Consider the following 20966-nt stretch of genomic DNA (forward strand, 5'->3'; position numbering starts at 1 on the left):
GCTGGCATCAGGCATGAGAGAGTGGCAACTTTGTATGTGGCTGTGGAGTTTTCATGCTTCTAATTATTAATTCACCTATTAATTCATGAACTTGGTAGTTCTTAATAATGCACTCATTCATCCCTTAAGTTATTCAGTGAGTGTTTAATTTTCCAGCCACCATTTATCTCTTCATTCTTTCGTCCCCTTACTGGTCAGGGATCAACCTCTAAATATTTATGCAAACCCAGACTCTGAGCTTTCAGGAATACAAACGTGAACCTAACGCAGTGGCTCATTATCTAGTCATGAGGTAGGTGCGGCAGTGTTTTCAGAATGTGTTAAGAATCATTACTTCTTTGTTTATTGACAGATATTAGAAGAAGCATTCACTCACAGGCTAATTCTGAAGCGATGAAACATTTGTTTTAATGACATTAGTACAAAATGACAATAATCCCTGTATCTCTGACACATCTCTGGATCTAGAAATCCAAAACTTGCATTTGCTGGAGTTGATTGTGACTAAGGAAAATAAATAAATGATGTTAATTACCACATTGCTCCCACCTTTCATCAAATAAAGCCTAGTTTAGTAATTTTCTGCTGAAAGATCCAGGAAATGGTTCTAAGCAACTTTGACTTAATTCTTGGTCTCTTATCTACTTCTAGATAGATTTTATTTTATTTTATTTTTTAAAAAATTGTTTTATTTGTTTTACATACCAACCACAGATCTTCCTCTCATTCCTCTTCCCACTCCCTGCTTCCCTCCCATCCGCTTCTCCAACAGGGTAAGTTCTCCCATGGGGGACAGCTAAGCCTGGTACATTCAGTTGAGGCAGGACCAAGCCCCTCCCCACTTTATCAGGGGTGAACAAGGTGTCCGACCATAGGTAATGGGATCCAGAAAGCCAGCTCATACACCAGGAATAGACCCTGATCACACTGCTAGGGGCCTCTCAAACAGACCCAGCTACACCACTGTTTCTCGTATGCCGAGGGAGGGTCTAGTCTGGTCCCATGCAGATTCCACAGCTGTCGGTCTAAAGTTTGTGAGTGCCTTTGAGCTTGGTTCAGTTGTTTCTATAGATTTCCCCATCATGATCTTGACTCCCCTTGCTCATATAATCCCTCTTCCCTCTCTTGGACTGAACTCCTGGAGCTCGGCCTGGTGCATGGTTGTGGATCTCTGCATCTGCTTCAATCAGGTACTAGATGAAGACTCTATGTTGACAGTTAGGGTATTCACCAATCTGATTACCGATTAGGCCAGTTCAGGCACCCTCTCCACTGTTGCTAGTAGTCTAATCTGGGGTTGTCCAGACAGTTGTGTAGCTTGGTCTCAGGTTGTTAAGGAAGTTTTTTTCCCCAAGGGAATAGCATGCATTTGGAAGTGGTATTTGTGTTTCATTTAGAAAGTCATCAGGCTTCATCACAGATGGATAATGTCTGGAATCTACCCATGTTACACTTTCTTGAATTTCTGTAACTCCTTGTTTTCAAATGTAATTTCTAGAGACAGAACTTTGCAAATGAGTCATTAGAGATATCCATCTGAGGCTCTGCGGTCGTGTGTGTGTGTGTGTGTGTGTGTGTGTGTGTGTGTGTGTGTGTGTGTGTGTATGTGTGTGTGTGTGTATGTGTGTATGTGTGTGTGTGTGTGTAGGTCAGAGGTCAATACTGACAGCTATCTTCCTGTAGTCAATCTCCCACTGAATCTGGGGCCTAACACTTCCAGAAGACTGTTTAGATAGTCAGCTCCAAGAATCCCACTACCTCTGCCTTCCTGACTCTGGGATTACAAGTTTGTACCAGCACACCCAGCTTTTTCTGAGTGTTGGGGATCCGAATTCAAGTCCTCATGCTTGCACACAGGCACTTCACTGACTGCGTCCTCCCCCGAGACCGCTCTGTTCTTGACAGTCTAAGTTCCTCAGAATTCATTTGGTTTATTCAACCTCTGAAACTCAGAAATTTTTAAGTGCATTAAATTCTTTTTAGTGTTAGCACAACATATGTTCATTTTCTTCAAATGGAACAAGAGGAGGTATAGGAGGCTAATGATATCATCTTTGTTTATCATTACTAGTCTCACTCCACAGACCTTAACTAGCATTGTTTTTCTGAGTACTACTACCAGGCATTTTATTTATGTATAACCCTGTAGCCTAGATTCCTCAAACTGGGAAAAAAGAAGAAAAGGAGAAATTATCTAATAGTTCTTATCTCCAAGTAAACAACCAGTTGCAGCTTGGGATATGCCTCAAGGGCAGAACTCTTGCCTAGCATATGCGAAGTCCTAGGTTTGATCTCTAACAGTTTAGGAGTGGTGGTGGGGTATATGATCCAACCAGTAAAGGTTGCCTAAACTTTCAGATTCCAGGTGACCATTTTTGGTTGTTGAACAGTATCTCTTGAGTCATCTTCAGGAAAGGATGGCAGAGAATCTGATGCAGATATGGAAAATACACCCATACCCCCAATATCATGGAAGAAACAGCTAAGATTGAGAATCTGAAATTGTATTTAATAGGATTTTTAATATGCTTGTATGTTCCTAAGTATGTTAGTTTGTGAAGAGTTATGGACTCAGGAATTATTAGTCTTTTTTTTATTTTTTGGTTTTTCGAGAGAAGGTTTCTCTGTATAGTTTTGGTGACTATCCTGGATCTCACTCTGTAGACCAGGCTGGCCTCGAACTCACAGAGATCTTTCTGGCTCTGCCTCCCAATTGCTGGGGTTAAAGGCATGCACCACCGCTGCCTGGCAATTATTAGTCTTTTTATTCATGGCTGTGGTATTACATTGACATATTAGATAGAATTTTTCATATCACAAAATTTCCAACTATCATCATTGGTTGCCAGAAAATTTATAGCCAACCTTTCAAAATTTACTCAAAGCCAAATACTTTTAAAAGCAATCATTACAATCCTTCAAACTTTTACAGTGAAGATCATACTTACTTTAGTATGTGGGTATTCTCATTAGTTTGCTCTACTGTGTGAAAGGTGTGAGTGCCTTCAAAAGTAAGAATCATGGCCTAAGGGGAAGGTATTAAAATGGTCTTGCATAAAGGAAAAGCTCGGAGAAGTCTGTCATTTTGAAGGACTCAGATATAATGCTAATGAAGAGAGCTGCTGACCAGGGAGAAGCATAGCTAGTGTGTTTGCCTAGGTACACATACCTGTGAATTTCTGAGGGCACAATGCTTCCAAAGCAAATGGCTGAAACAGGAAAGATCTCATCCAAGCAAGACATTAATAGAGAAAGAAATGAAGAAAACAGACGTGGACAATCTCAGGTAAGACCAAGAAGCTTGTACAGGTCACTTTTCTTGGTTTGAATGTCAGGTTATAGGTGTAGCCTTAGGGTGTCTGCAGTCTCAACTGGGAGGCTATGATATTTGTTGGTGCAGACCATTGTGTTGCCAACAATGAGAACATTGTTCATCTAGTGAGACAGTCTTTAGAAATAGAGACCCTGCCCCCAATGAAGTTTCACATGGAGCTCATCAAGATTCACCTCTTGACTCTGTGAAGGTACTTCAGTGGAAACTTTTCCAAGTTGTTCTAGAATTTGATGAAAGCCATAGGTTAAGGAAACTCACTTATTGGTGTTGTATTCTAGCATTCCCTTTGTATAATGAAGCAATAGATAAGTATGTTTCTTTAAACATTCTTTTGCAAACCACAGCTATCTGAATTGAAATGAACATACCATAAACAAACCACAGTTTTAAATGTCTTCTCAGTGCCTACTTGCTTAACAATTTGAGTTCTTTGTGTTCTGCTGTGAATTATACATAAAATAGCCGGTTGTAAAAACGTAGCAGTCTATTTGAAATATTTTGATTACCTATTTTTCTGATGCTTCCTCTTTTTGTTCTCTTTAAACACTGCGTTCACCTCTCCTTGTCTCCCAGGCTCAAGGGCCATCCTTTGAGTGATTAAATTGCTCCATTCATGCCACATATATGAATTATGTGCCCAGAAATAGGAATTCACAATTAACACAAGGTGAATTTATGTGAGATGTTATAATTTGTAGTTTGGGAAGTAGAATTTCTTGAAATTTTCTATTTACTCAGAATCCTGGGTATGTTAAGGAGAGACTCTACCTGTGCTCCTAATGGACACTGTGTTCAACACTTCCTTCTCAAACTTGGTTATTGTTTTGAGAAAAGTAAGCCATTCTCTTTATAATTTCAATAATAATGTTTGTGCCAAAGCAAATAATGAAAAGTGGGAAATAACTGACATACTCAGAGTGTGTGGAATAGACAATACATGAGTGGACACTTTCCTTATTCCTATGTCATACTTCACAAGTCCTGTGACAATTGGCATTGTTCTTGGGATGTCAGATGACAGTAAGCTCTCAAACCATTTGTTTGATAATAATCATAATCAAGGCACAAGAATGAAACACACTGATGCAAGTTAATTATTTCCTGTTACCAACTCAAAAACTAACATCATTAGCACTGACAAGAGAACTCCTGAAATGTAAGTGAATCCAAACTAACTGGAAAATTTTCTTACCATCAACAAAAGGCCTCACAAGTACTCTGGTCCAGGAAATGTATTTCTGAGATTCTAGCTTCAGAAAATAATTAAAATAGTCTAAATACTGCAAAATATATGCAAACATTTATAGCTTTTGATATTTGTGATGGCTGAACATTATAAAGTACTCATAGCAACTCAACTGTAGCAAATATTTCAAATGTATTGTTCCACTTGATTATTATCAAGACTTTTAAAAATATTTAATGGTATTCCTTCTACTTCCTTGATTTAAAATTGGTTGCTAATGAGAAAACAACAGGATTAATTATTTTTTATTAAGAAAATTTTCTTATTCATTTTACATTCCAATCAAAGATCCCCCTCTTCCCTCCTCCTGCCCCTCCAGCCTTTCCCTCCCAACCCATCCCCCATTCCCTCCTATAAGAAAGTAAGGTCTGGTACATTTAGTAGAGGCAGGTCCAAGCCCCCCCCCCAACCCCCTGCCTCAAGGCTGTGCTAGATGTCCCATCATAGGTAGTGGGCTCCAAAAAAGCCTGCTCATGTACCAGGAATGGATTCTGATCCTACTCCCGGGGCTCTCCTTAGGCAAATAAAGATCCACTTCTGTCTTGCTACGCAGAGGGCCTAGTCCAGTCCCATGCAGGCTCCACAGCTGTTGATTTAAATTTCATGAGTTACCAATAGTTTGGTTTGGTTGTCTCTGTAGGTTTCGCCATCATGATCTTGATGCCCTTTGCTCATAGAATCCCTCTTCTCTCTCTTTGACTGAACTCCTGGAGCTTGGCCTGGTGTTTGGTTGTGGATCTCTGCATCTGCTTCCATCAGTTACTGGAGAAAGGCTCTATGATGACAGTGGAGAGTAGGGAATGGGGGATGAGAACATAAGGGAATGGGATGGTCAAGCTGGAACAGGGATGGAGTGGGAGAGCAATGAAAGAGATGCCATGATAGAGGGAGACATCATGGGGATAGGGAAAAACTGGGTGCTAGGGAAGTTCCCAGGAATCCCCAAGGATGACCCCAGCTTAGAGTTCTAGCAATAGTGGAGAGGGTGTCAGAACTGGCTTACCCCAGTGATCAGATCAGTGAATACCCTAACTGTCACAATAGGATTAATTAATCCATAATTTTGTTACTAAAACTAATGAGATGGGCATTAAAACCTTGGTTTTCTAGAGTTTTTTTATATTCTTTCATTTTATCAATTTTGGAAGTTTTAAGGTTAAAGATAAAAATGTAATTTTGTGATATGCTGCTGCTGCTTTCATTTCCCCCTCCTTTCTCCTTCATCTTCCCTGCCCACACCTTTATATATACTAATCAAGTAGTCTACCAGCGAGTGACACTTCCAGTCCTGAAATAGGATTTTATGTATTTTTAAATTTATTCTAATTAATAAGTAAACATTGTATATACTTACATATAAACACATAAGGTTTTGTTATATTTATACATTATATAATGGCTAGATCAGGCTACTTAACATATACATTACTATGAAGATATTATGGACTGTCACTTGAAATCTAAATTAGCCATTTGCAGGTTTAAAATACATTGCTACTAACTATAGTTGCCACAATAGACAATATATCTCTTAAATTTAGTCCTCCTGCCTAGGTTAAATGTGTTGTCTGAGCGACACATGGAGTCTTCCCACATTGAGTCTCTGGAAGTGATAGCTTCCTTCTGTTGATAGGTCAAACTCTTCAGATTCTGCATGTAAGTGGAGTTACTTCTGATTTGTCCTTGTGAACCTGCTTATTTCACTTATCCTTTTGGGTTCATCAATGTAGTTGCACATACAACTTTCCTTCTTGGTTTAATTTAAATAGTTTATTGTGTGTATACATACCACATTTTCTTTACTCATTCTTGTGTTGATATTGTGTTTCCCAATATATTGTGCACCTTAATAAACTTATCTGGGGTCAGAGAACAGAACAGCCACTAGATAAACATAGGGGCCAGAAAATGGTGGCACACACACCTTTAATCCTAGCATTCTGGAGGCAGAGATCCATCTGGATCTCTGTGAGTTCAAAGCCACACTGGAAACAGCCAGGCATGGTGACACACACCTTTAATCCCAGGAATTGAAGGCAAGAAGCAGAAAGGTATATAAGGCGTGCATACCGGGAACTAGAGCTGGTTAAGCTTTTAGGCTTTTAAGCAGCAGTTCAGCTGAGATCCATATGGAGGAGGACTCAGAGGCTTCCAGTCTAAGGAAACAGGATCAGCTGAGGAACTGGCGAGGTGAGGAAGCTGTGGCATGTTCTGCTTCTCTGACCTTTCAGCATTCACCCCACCAATACCTGGCTTCAGGTTTGATTTTATTAATAAGACCTTTTAAGATCCATGCTACACATTCTTGCATTAGGGTGACTCCTATCTTGTTCATTCTGAAAAGTGGTACAGAGAATACGGGTGTGCAGGCCTCTCACATAATGGATTGATTTCATTTTCTTTAGTTATACACCCAGTTGTAGGATTGACAGACCTTATGATAACGTTTTCATTTTTAAATAACCACAACACTTCCTATAATCCAAACACTTGGAAGGCTGGGGCAGGAGAATTGCCTCAAATTCAAAGCCAGCCTGGGCTATATAGTGAATACCAGGCTAGCCAAGGATATATAGAAAGAGCCTCCCCAAACCCCTCTCCCTCCCCCCATCAACAAAAGGCAAAAGGACAAGAAACCTCCATACTCTTTTTCATAATGGCTGTCCATGCTAATTAACATCCCCATTATCAGTATCCATGGTTTCCTCTTTCTGTATCCTCAGCAACACTTACTTATTATATTTTTATTGTTTTAATAAAACCATTTTTAGCAGGTATAGGTGCTATCTCATTGTGGCTTTAATGTTCACTTCTATTATGTGTAGCTGAAGTTTTTTTGGTCCTGCCCAGCTCCCGTGGCCCTGAGGCCGCTTGGACCCAAGTAAACAAACAGAGGCTTATATTAATTAAAACTGCTCGGCCATTAGTTCAGGCCTGCAACTGACTAGTTCTTACATTTAAACTAACCCATAATTCTTATTTATGTTTAGCCACGTGACTTGGTACCTCTTCTCAGTTCTGCCTTGTCATCTTGCTTCCTCTGTGTCTGGCTGTCAACTCCTGACTTAACCTTCCTGTTCCCAGCATTCTTCTCTCTGCTTATCCTGCCTATACTATACTTCCTGCCTGGCTACTGGCCAATCAGCATTTTATTTATCAACCAATCAGAGCAACACATTCACAGCATACAGAATGACATTCCCATCAATGATGGTTAGTGATATTGAGCCTTTTTCATATACCTACTGGCCACTTAGTGTCTTGGAAGGAGTGTCTATTAGGATCCTTTGCCTGTTTTTAACTTGGGTTATTTATTTTACTGTTGACTAGAACTCTGTGAGTATTTTGGAAATTAATTCTTTATGAGATGTCTGGATCATAAATACCTCCTTCAGCTCAGGTTTTGTCTTTGTTCTGTTGAGGTTTTTCCATTGTTTACAGAAGGTTTTAATGGGATGCACTTCATTGCTCTACTCTCCTGTTGCCTATACTTTGGGATCACACTCCAGAAGAAAAAAAACATTGTTTAAACCAGTGCAAATGAGAATTTTCCTATTTATTTCCAGTAATTTTATACTTACCAGCCTTGTGTTTAAGCTTGAAATTCATTGTTTAATTAATGCAACAAAATAATTTAATTTCATTTTGTAAGTATATGTTCAATTTTCTTGGCATCTTTATTAAAACAACAGTTTTTTCTTTTGTTTATTATTGGAATTTTGTCAATAATTCATTGGCTATAAATGTCTGCATTTTGTACCTAGTACTTAATTTTGTTTCATTGATCCTTATGTCTATTTATTCCAGTAATATTTTGATATGACAGCATTGTAATAAATTCTGTTACAGGAGTGTAATGCTTCTAACTTTGCTCTTCTTTTCGCTCAAGATTGCTTTAATTGGTTAAGGTAGTATTTACTTTCATGAGTATGTTGAGGTTTTATTATACCTTTGTGGAAAGCCCCATTAGAATTTTTATGTAATTATGTAAGCATTGCTCTCACTGGCTTGAGACCGAGTTGCCCCTGGGATCTGAATGTCGTGTCAGACAGTGGCACACCTGGCCCCCTTCCTCCAGACCTGACTCCTGTCTGCTCACCTATCTTTGTTGTCTAATGTATTTTCTAACTGACAATGAGATGCTGCAGCCGCGCATCTGCCTGGTACGATCTTTTCCTTTTGATTGCTATCAGCAGGCTTAAATCTGTAACATCTTCCACTGCCAGCTCAGCCTGCACAGGACTGCTGCCTGGAGAATCTCAAGAGCACATTTGTCTTCTTCATTACTGTGTTCCTTGTGACTGTGGTAAACGGAGTGGTCTTTAGGTTTTCTAAAAAAAACAGTCCCGGCTGATGGGGCTTTTGGTCTTCATTATTCTATTCTACCAAGGGCTACTCAATGAATGTTTAATTCCCTTCTACCGTGTGTCTCAACAGTTTTGGCATCTTGGTGCCACATTGGATGACTATGGCTGTTTCCAAATTTCAGGTCATCCCAAGAAGACATCAGAGGTGGCATAGAATTTGCTATGTGTTAAATTTGGTGTAACTGAAAAGAAACTAAATTGACCAACTCTCTTAACTAGTTATTATTCATTCCTAATGCAGTATCCTTAAGATCCACCCCTGAGGCTCCTCTTGTTTCTGCTGGTAAATATTAATGAGGTGTCCTAGGTCCTTCGACTTGTTTCCCTCTCCTTCCTTAGCAAGCCCAGCTCTGCTGAGTTAGGCCATGTTGTAACTATTTATTTGTTTACAGTACTACTGACTCGTTGTTGAAAAACACAACTGAAGCAATGTTTAAAACTATCTGCCTCTCCACAGTTTAACAACATACTAATTATACAGTTGATAGATTATGTGACAGTCTCCAGGAGTGGACCTAAATAATTTGGAGAGAAATTAACTGACTTTGTAGATTGCTTAGGGAAGTATGGACACTTTCACAATATTAACTTTTCTAATCCTTGAACTTATTTATACCTTGTTGATATCTTTAATCAATGTCTACAGTTTTTATCAGACAGACATTCCTTCTTAGTTAAATGTATAGCTAGCTAAGTTTGGCATTATTTTGAGTAGACTGATGTCTTCATTCCTTTTTCAGATAGTTCATTTTTACTGTGTAGAAATGACACTACTTTGTGTTATTTTTGTAGTATTACAGTGCTACTGAGCTTGTACATTGTGAAGAAGGTATCCATAGGGACATTCTGGGACACTTTGCACCTCTCTTTAGTTGCACCGTCCCAGTAGGGTAACACTCAGTTCCTCCCGACCTGGGGGAAATTCCTGTAAAGTATTTCCTTATAAAAGGAGAGATGAGCAAGGCCAACTTGAACAAGTGTATTTTCTGGGAGGGTCAATGTGCCCTTGAAGTAACCTATCAGAAGGAAAGTCCTATTTACGATCTCATGTGTACGCATGACGGAGAATGTGTATGTTGTAAATTACTAGACTTATGGTCCCTACATTTACATGGTCAAATCCTACAAAGTTACATCAATTTTTATCTGTCAATTTTGGTAAGGATCCACCCCACTCTTCCTCCTAGGAATCAGCTGCTCCTTTTCTGTGAACTCAGGAGAAAAACCTAGAAACAAACTCAGGCCTGTGGGGGCACATTTGCTGTAGTCTGCTTCTTCTGTGGAGTACACTGTGTGCCTTTCCTCTCACTTTCAGTAAATTTATACTTTTACTACCACTATTTCCTCTTTTCAAGTTCCTCATTAGAGGCACAGAGGATCTAGACATTAGTCATAGGACATCCCAGGATTCCCTCCAGTAACAGTTTGTTCTATTGGTAAAGAAGTCTTTACAAATGACATCATTTTTACTTTCTATTTTTTTTTAATTTCATGTTTGTGTGTATGCATTTTCAGTTGTGTGAGTTCAGGCACATGCAGAACATGGCCTGTATGTGAAGGTCAGAAGACAATTTGGCTGTCTGTCCTTGACTTCCCATCTTGTGAGAAGGGGTTTTCTGCTGTTCATCACTACCTACCCAGACTAGCAAGGCCCAAGGACTTCAGGATTCTTTTCTCCCTACCTCCTATCCTGCTATAGGAACATTGAGATTATAAACACATGCTACTACACCCAGCTTTGTGTGGGATCTGGTGGTTCTAATTCAGACCCTCATGCTTCTATGGCAAATGCCTTACCTAAAGAGCCATCTTCTCTACCACCATTTTGTTTCTAACTTGGGTGATGTTTGTGTATTTTATTTGCCTAATTGTGCTGGCCAGAATTCTATACTAAACTGTGGAGATATGAGTGGGCATTCTTGTCTTATTCCTCATCATAAAGGAAATCTTTCACCACTGAGTATAAATACTGAGACATATTTCTTTTTATCTAATTTGTTCAGAGCTTTTCTTTCTGAAAGGAGTGGGCTGACCTGATGTTTTCAGTTTTTCATTAATGAGAATAAATGTTGAAGTAAATGTCTTCTATTCCTAATTTGTTGAGAGATTTTTTTTTTATCATGGAAGGGTGTTGAACGTTAAAAATGTATTTTTGGAACTATTATAATGGTTGTATGTTTGTATCCTTCATCCTTCAATATGGCATATCACATTTATTGATTGACATGAACTGAATCATTCTTGCATCCCAAGAATAAATCATGGTTGACCATGGTGTGTGACAGTGAAATCAGCTTGTAGGCATTTCATTGAGGACCTTTGCATCTGTGATCATCGAGGATACTGACCTGTAATTTTATTTGCTTTACAATTAAGGAAATTCTTTGTAAAGTGGAAGAGTTTCTACCTCTCAAATTTTGAGGCAAGTTTTGGGGAGCTGATAGTATTTTTAAATGTTTGAGAAAATTCACTAGTGAAGCAGGTAGTCCTGGGCTTTTTTTTTCACCCTTTGGGAGCTGGTTGATTCCTGCCTCAGTGTCTTATAAATGTCTTCAGATATTCTCTTTCTACTTGCATCAGTCTTTATATTGTGTTTGCAGAACTTGCCAACCTTTTCTCACTTTTTGTGTAGTGAGTATAGCACTGTCTTAGGACACTCTGTGTTTCGTCTTTGTGCTTCTACTCTTAGCTTGCATAGTTAGCGGTTTATCAATTTTGTTTGTACTCTAAACACCCAAGTCTTAACTTCACTGACCTTTCCGAGTTTTTCTTCTCTATTTCATTTGGTTCTCTTGTAGTCTTTATTATCCCCCTTCCTACTAAGCTTCCAAGCTCAGTTTCCTATTCTTTCTTCCAGTTGTTTGAGGTATACAGTGTTATTCTCTTTCCTTTTTATATCCCAAATATTTTGCCCATGTTGTTATCATGCTTTCATTTTCAAGGTATTTTTTGTTTCTCTATAAATTTCTTATTTGTTCTGTTGTTTTATTTGGGAGGATACTATTTCAGCATATTTGTAAAATTTCTAATTTCTCTCCCTTTGTTGATTTCTAGCTACCTATCATTTCCTTAGAAATGATAACAGACATAATTTTAATATTCGTAAATTTGTTAAGACTTATTATTGTGACAAAAATTTGTCCTGAAATTGTTGTGTGTGAAGTTATGAAATTTTAGTGTTCTGTTATTGTTGGACTATATTCTCTCACCATTTATATTATATCTACACATTAAACCCACTTGGTCTGAAGTGTGTACCAAACTCAATGTGTCTTATATATTTGCTTCCCAGATGATCCTGTGTAAAATTATTTTCTTGCTTTCTGTTTATTCTTTCAGCTCCGTCACTGTTTGCTTTATGTATGTAGTGACTCCACTGGAGAATTTATATCTAGTTGCCGTTACCTTCTTTATCTATTGACCCTTTATCATTAGGTGACCATTGCTGTCTCTTTTGAATGTCTCTGACTTATATTCCCTTAATATGATATAGTACAACCACTCCTGCTTTGTTCTTTGTTCCATTTCCATAGGATTTCTTTTCCCATTATTTTGTTTTCAGATTTTTGTTAAAACTAAGTGAGGTTTCATAGAAGCCAGATTTTATTGAGACTTGTAAACTCCATCTATTTCAGGCACTCTATCTTTTCAAATGAATTTACATTTGTGAGTGAGTGAGTGAGTGTGTGTGTGTGTGTGTGTGTGTGTGTGTGTGTGTGTTCATGTGCTCCATGGTGTATGTGTGGAAGTCAGATTACAACTAGCACCACATAAGATTGGGTATTTTTTTTTGTTGTTGTTGTTGTTTGGTTTTGGTTTTGGTTTTTCAAGACACAGTTCCTCTTGTAACAGCCTTGCTTGTCCTGGAACTCACTCTGTAAACCATGGTAGCCTCAAACTCAGAGAGATCCACCTGCCTCTGCCTCTCAATTGCTGGGATTAAAGGTGTGTGCTATCATGTCCGACTGCACCATGAGAGCTTTAAAAATCAAACTCAAATCTTCAGTCTCAGTAACAAGTGCTTTTACCTGTTAAGTGGTTATGCTGACCCATCAGGCACTCTCCCCATTGGTTATATCTTTAATGAATTTAAGTGCAAAACGCTGTTGATAGGTGTGGACATGCTGCTGTTTTGTTAGCTATCTTCTGATGATTTTGTATTTCCTTTCTTCCTCCTCTTGAAATTGTTTGGTGCAATTTGATTATTACTTTTTAATAGTGTGCACATGCTTTGCTTGCTTTCTCTTTTCTTAATTATTTTGGATTATGATATAATTACATTATTTTCCCTTCACCTTCCCTCCCTCCAAGCCTTCCTATGCAACCTCCTGTGCTCTCTTTCAAATGCATGGCCTCTTTTTTCTTTAATTGCTGTTGCAATCATATATATTCCTAAAAACTTAATACAACCTGCTCACTCTGTTTAACATTACTTGGTTCAATATGTTTTTCAAGCTGACCATTTGCTATTGATCCTTTTGCTACTGCTAGTGTGTATATTTATTCACTTGGTCTTGGCCTGTAACTTTTCTTCACTGTTTCATTCCATTTTTCTTCTGCAATAAGTGAATTTCAGATGCTTTAATCACAGATCTCTTCCCCCTGTTTTTGAAGTGCTGTATTGCATTTCCCAACCTATTATTTGTTGTTGTGGTTTGAATGCAAAATGCCCCCCTCTAGGCTCATTTGATTGAACACTGTCTCAAAGGTTGTGTGGAACCTTAAAGAGGTGAAGCTTTCCAGGAGGTCATGAGTCCATCAGGACAGGTGTTGAAGTTTTACAGACAGGTGTCTCTTCATCGTTGTTCGCTGTTTCCCGAGTGCAGATGCAATATGAACAGTCAGCCTCTTACTCCTGACACCAAGCCTTATCTCCCTGCCACTCTGTCTTCCTGCCACGATGGGCTCTGTTCCCTGGAATTATAAACCAAATATACTCTTACCCCCTTAAGTTGGTTTTTCTCAGAGTATTTTATCACAGCAGCTGGAAAGTAATTACAACAATTGCTTTTGTTTGTTTTGTTCTTATGCTGGGTACGAACCTGGATCCTCACAGATACAAGGACTCACTGAGTTACATCTCTAACTTATTCACCAATTGCTCTTTTGTGCCCTAGAATAACTGTCTGAGTCCTCTTGTTTATGTCTCATCATTTAACTCCGAATTTTTATATACTTTTTGTTATTGTTGAGCAGTTTGTCACTATATTTCAGCCTGATTATTTTTAATCATTTCTCAAAACATGTATAGATCTCCATTCCTTTGGAGTTAATGGCTAGAAAACATTATGCTCCTTTGGTAGTATTGTTTCCTGTGTGTGTGTGTGTGTGTGTGTGTGTGTGTGTGTGTGTGTTTTCCTTAAAACCTTTTATTGCATTTTCTATTTGAAGAAGTTATCATCTCCTTCAGTCTTTGCTAACCAGCATTTGGAAACATTATTAACATCTTAGAATTCTGGGATTCTCTGAGATCTTTTCTATGGATGGATATATGCATGCTTCTCATTTCTTTCTACAAGGAAATTATTAGAATTGTCTCACTTCTCTTAACCTCACAAAGCCATGCCATCTTCAGAAAGCCCCCAATTTTCTGCCTTTTGTTTGTTTGTTTTATTTTGTTTGCGGGGGACAGTGCCTTGGAATATTCAATGTTAAGCATTTTTTCCTCAGCAGAGAAAAAATCATGATATTCATCAATATGCTTATGTAATGGTTTGCAAAGTTGTGCTCATTCTGTCTGCAAAGATGCACATGGAGTAATAGTGTGGAAAGAAAGGACACATAGACCACTGTAGTCTAATGTGGAGTCACTGATGAGTGGTCTGCCTTATACAATACATGCATAGGGACCTTGGGGGAATCTGCAAGGTTTTAGTAGAAACTGATGCTACTTGTTGGGTTCTGTACCTTCAATTGCTCTGACATACAACTCCTTTTCTTTCTTCCTATCTGGCTTCAGTCTGCTCAGCTCTCTCAGTTCAGCAGCACCCTGGGTGAGTGTACCATGGGGATCCCGGGTAGCAGCTTCTTTGGCTGTGGAGGCAGATGCTCACTGTCTTTTTCCCTCTAACTATGGTAGAAATTTCAGGCTAAGAGGACCTCTTTTTTTTTTTTTTTTTTTTTTTTTTTTTTTTTTTTTTTTGGTTTTTTCGAGACAGGGTTTCTCTGTGTAGCTTTGCGCCTTTTCCTGGAACTCACTTGGTAGCCCAGGCTGGCCTCGAACTCACAGAGATCCGCCTGGCTCTGCCTCCCGAGTGCTGGGATTAAAGGCGTGCGCCACCACCACCCGGCTAAGAGGACCTCTTAACACCTGAGCTATGCTGCCTTGAAGATAAGGATAGCAAGAAAAATGAAATTAGCCTTTAGTGACTAGATTCTTGGATTTGTATTTCCCCTGTTGGGTGCCAGAAGTACTCCTCTAGACTCCTAAACTCCTATAAAGGCGTCTCTCCCATGTGTAGTTGTCAAATGAATGTTTTGGGGAGGTATCTCAGTTAGGGTTTCTATTGCTGTGAAGAGACACATGACCATGGCAACTCATAAAGAAAATATTTAATTGTGGCTGGTTTATAGTTCTGAGGTTTAGGCTATTAATCATCATGGTGGGAATCGTGATGGCACATAAACAGACGTGCTGGAGAGGTAGCTGAGAGTTCTACATCCTGATCAGCAGGCAGCAGGAAGAGAATGAGACACTGGGTCTGGCTTGAGCACCTGAGACCCCAAAGTCCAACCCAAGTGACACACTTTTTCCAGCAAAGCCACACCTCCTAATATGCCACTCCTTATGGTCCCATGGGGGCCATTTTTCTTTCAAACCACCAAAGAGAAGGCAACTCAAAAGTGCTCTTTTTCCATGTTGCTGACCTCACTCTCAGACAAGCATCACTTAATTGTTTTACTTCACCAGATCAGCTTCCAATTTGATAATTGCTACTTGGTAGGTATTTGTTAATGTATATAAGCTTGAATTGTATTCCATCAGCAAAACCCTTTCGTTCTTAATGATAAAAGTAGAATAGACCTCTCAGCATTTAATATTTTCACTTCACAGATGTTCATTAATTCTGTTTTTGAGACTTAGTCACTCTTCAGGAAAGGCAGCATGGTACAGAGTGTTAAATCTGGTCCTCAGGTCAGCAACATCACTATCACCCATACACAAGAATGTGAGCCAGTGCTACTGAGTTCATTATGAGTCGTCTACAAATAGACCTTCATAAATGCTTCAAATATCAAAAATGCCTTCCTGATGAGCTGTTCAGCAGCTCATATCCTATTCCAGGTTGAAATCTGGAAATGATGCTTATGACAGCTTTCTTATTTGGAAACAGTGCCTCTGATACATGTAGTCCTTTGCAAATAGAGAAGCTCTCACAGTTTGTTAAATACTAAGCCAAGACTCCCTTGCCATGGCGTTTCAATGATTAGTCCCACTAGATTTTATATATGGATCAAACTGGGCACTTAACCTGTATCATTAAGTCCCAAGGAAATTCAGACAGTGGCAAGTGATAAAATTGAACAGTTTAAGGCTGGGGTTGTGGATTAGCAGCATGCTTTCCTAGCACATGTGTGGCCTTGGGTCTGGTCCTCAGTAGTGCTAAATAAATGATGATGATAATGGTGATTGATGATGATGATAATGATGATGATGATGATGATGATGATGATGATGATAAGTTTAAAATGAATACTCTCTAAAAGAAATACTTGGCTTTTGTTAGGATGACTACTAGGCTCCTAATTGGCTTGTCAGTCGGCAAACAAATCTTTTTTGTTATTGTGCTACATAACTGACAGGAAAAAGATTTTAAAGAGTTGCTTAGGAAAGGGCCACTTGCTTAGCAGGCCTACTGGACTATTATACTGTTACAGAGCTGAACTTTCCCCAAGGCTTTAATTACCTGTAAATGACCACCTGGAGGCTGGGGTTTCCCTACCCCATTCAGAGTGTCCTGTTGCCGGCTCTGTGATAAAATCCTTAACCTCTGTGATAAGCACCAGCTGGCAGCAGCAGCAAGGTAATAAGATCAAATCGTTCCCTGCACACTTTAACTTGTCTGAGAGAGACAAAGGCTCGGCAAAGAGAATACGTCATTGAATTTAATTTAGACTTCTGCATTTCAGACATTGGTTTTCATCAAGAAAATAAATGTTTACATCTAAAGTCATTTTCAGGGGCTATAATCAATGAAACATTGACTTATTAGCTTCTATGTAATGTTAGGTTCTTGCTAGTGCATGTTGCTAATAAAAGCAAGAGAAACTGGACTGGTGATTATTGCCTCTCTTCCATTGAAAAGACACATTCTGGCCGACACGTCCAGGAGTCTGATGTTAGTAAGCTTAATTTTTTTGCATGTTTACAATATTTTTCTTTGAGTTTTTGAATAATGGTACAATTATGTGGAGCCTGAGTTATAGGTTTGCATTTGTGAGCAGAAGATACTGTCAGCACTAAATGACTTTTTAAAGAGTTTCCTAATGAGCAGTGGTGTTCAATATGTTGGGAGCCGTGAGCACCACATGTATCAAAGTACTGGCTGTAAAAATAGGTTCCTTTAATTAAGCAGAATTAAATTATCTTTAAAGAAGCCCCTTTCACTTTTTCAAGAGAATGCATTACAGCGATATGGAGGAGGAGTCAAACTCATTGCAATTGGCAAAGAAACAACTAAAGAGATCAATTGAAATTGCTAATTTTCTTCTTTTTTTTCTCTATCATCTGACTCAGTTTCTTCTAAGTGGAGAGCACTGGAGATCTTTCATCTTTGTGGTGCCCTTGGCTTTTGTTCAAGATTTGGCTGTCTTTGCCATTTTGACTCAGGTTACTCTGTTACCTTAACTTGTACTTGTACATCACAATTCCACATAACAGATTCAATATGAGTTGTTTATGCTTGTGTTTTAAAAACTATGAAAGTGAACACTAAACATATGACAAGGGAAAATAAAAGAGGAAAGACTAAATAGAGAACCAGTAATAAAGACAAATTAAACCTGCATGTTATTGTATATCTCAGCTACCACGACAGTTTCTTTCTTACATTCATGGCATTTTTCACTACAGCAATTGCCTGATGCAAATGACTAATGACTCCAGATCTTCTTTGAAATTTTATTGGTATGTATACTGTTACCGGGAGTCAGAGAAGAATGGCTACATATCTAAGTAAGTCTTCTTGCTTTGTGGGCTGGTACACTTCTCCAACTCAATTAATTAAACAACCAAGATAATATTGAGCAAAGAGAGAAGATGATACAAGTTAATAGCCATCATTTTAATTTTAATTTTTAAAAGTACCCTATTTAAGGTTAAAGGGAGACTTATCTCAGTGTTCTCCATGTTAGCCAACTTAGCATGGATACTAGGTAAGACCTAATAATAATTATTTTGTTAAAAATACTCAGTGTCACTTCTCTGCTAATAAATGAATCTGTGTGTTTATTATTTGACCCTTAGAAAAGAGGCAAAACGTAAAGAATAAAAAAAATTGCATAATTTCACACCTAAAATAGCCTTGGAGTTAATGGTTCTTTCGATTACTCTTGATTATGTTTCGTATTCATAGTAGTGGACATTGCATATCCTCTGGTGAGTTCCCTTGTCCCTTTCAGCTTTATCAGGCCAGCTTTCTCTACTAGGACATATTTCTCTTACTTGTTCTGTGTTAGCTTTTGCACCTCTTGTGGACACTATCACCCCTTTCAATAAGCAAAGTCAGATAAATTGTATCTGCCCCTCTTTGTCCCTAAGTGTCCTCTATCAAATAAGATTAAAATCAGGATTGTTGAAAAAAATAAATGCATCTTTTAATTAGAATATAATTCTATATTCAGCTTTTGAAGTATAGTCTTCTATGACTCAGCTTCAAAATTGCTTTTCTAACTCTTATTGTTTATAGTTTTCTATTACAAAAAATCATATACTTCAAAAAAATGCAGAAGCATTTAAAGTATGAATCTTAACATTTAAAAAGTGGGTATGTGCTACAGATGAACTGTATGCTAGTAACAGTGGTTCTCAAGTGGTAGGTCACAACCTCTTTGGGGTCTTGTATCAGATATCCTGAATATCAGATATTTACATTACAATTCATAACAGTAGCAAAATTACAGTTATAAAGTAGAAACAAAATAATTTCATGGTTGGCATCATCACAACATGAGGAACTGTATTAAAGGGTCACAGCATTAGGAAGGTTGAGAATCACTGCTCCAAGATCTCCCATATACCCTCTCTTGTCCTCTTTCAAAATCATGGGTGGCCTTTATTTTTTCTTAATTGTTGTTACATACATACATGTATAAGTATATACATACGTATTACTAAATACATGAATGCAACCCGTTCAGTCTGTATAACACTATTTGCATTTATGTTTTGAGGGCTGATCATTTAGCCTTGAGTAATCAACTGGTGTGCTCTTTGCTGGAGAAGACTATTTCTCTTCTTCATAGATGCTAAAGTATTTAAGAGGGTGTGGAAATGAAAGAAAGGGATGGAGGAAAGAAGGTGTAGCAGAGAGGAAAGGAAAGAGGAATGATAGAAAACTGAACACGGAGAAAAATTAAGCCATTGATAAGTAGACTCGATTACATGGGCAAAGGACCTGAGTCAGCATTATTCACAGTCAGCCATGTCACGTCATCAGAACTGCAAAGATAAACTAACGAGTTGTCACTGCATACTGGCTAAATGAGTCTTGCTAAGGACGTAGAGAAAAGAGAACCTTTGCACCTCATTTATAGAAATTAGATTAGTAGAAACATCATGGAAAGTAGTACAAACATTTTTTTAAAATCTCACTATTAGGCATCTGTCTAAAAGAAACTAAATCAATATATTTAAGAGAAATCTGTCCCCTTATGCTCATTGCAGCATTATTAATAATAAACAAGAAGTAGAAATGTTATAAGCATCTGTGAATGGATATAAGTTTGTATGTACATGTATGTATATTATTCAGTTTTCAGTGAAGATCATCTTGCTATCCATGACCACATGGATGAATCAGGAGAACATTATGCTAAATGAAATAAATGAGACACAGAAAGACAGGTAAGCAACATTTCAATTTTTATATCTCAGAAGTTAAGTTTAATAGAGTCAGAGAGCAGATCCACAGCTGCCCTGACTTGGAGAATGAGGAAATGGAAAAATGTTGGGAAAGAACTCGGTGTTTCAATTATGCAGAATTAATAAGGTCTAGAGATCAAATGCATATCCTAGTGACTATAGTTAATGATAAGAGATAAGTTTAAGTCTTAACACATGCACATACACACACATACTGTATAAGGTAATAGTTATGAGAATTAGTTTAATCATGCTAATTATTTCACTGTATACTTCTATGTTAGAACACTAAGAACCTTAAATACACATATTTTCATATATATATCTCAATAAAACTGGGGTGAAGAAAAACTGCATTTAAGAAGTCTAAAATTCTGAACAAGAGATATATTTACTAATTAGTAAGCAGAATATAAAAATGTAACAAATAACATTACAGATTAAGTCGTCATGTAGATACATTGATTATAACAAGGTGTTAATTTTAGTTTGGGGAAAATGGTCTCAGAATACTGGGTTTGTTTCTCTTTGTTCCTGTGTGTTTTATGGCATACTCCTCCCTTTCTTTATTGATGCTTTCATCAAAATAAAATCCCTTTCGTGAGTTTTATATTAAAAATGACCACAGTGTAGGAAGCTCTATCTTCTGAGTTTTGGTAGTCTAGCAATAGTGACAATACATCGGAAAGAAATTGGAACTTGAATCCTCTTGGCAGTGGGGCTGTTGAGTTTGATTGTACCATACCACTTACAATACAGTGGCTGAAAACTGTTGAGAACCCAAACCTTCATTGGCCCGGCAGGCTACCCCCTGATTGTACTGCTGGGGGATTGGGCACAGCCTCTGGGGATCTGATTTCTTCTTAATGCCTCCAAGGACTAGAATGTGTTCTCTAGTTGGACAAAGGAGAATTTTATCTAGATAACAACCCACTC

This window comes from Peromyscus californicus, unplaced genomic scaffold (genome assembly GCF_007827085.1).
Source record: "Peromyscus californicus insignis strain IS unplaced genomic scaffold, ASM782708v3 Scaffold_7__1_contigs__length_154581171, whole genome shotgun sequence".
Taxonomy (NCBI): domain Eukaryota; kingdom Metazoa; phylum Chordata; class Mammalia; order Rodentia; family Cricetidae; genus Peromyscus; species Peromyscus californicus.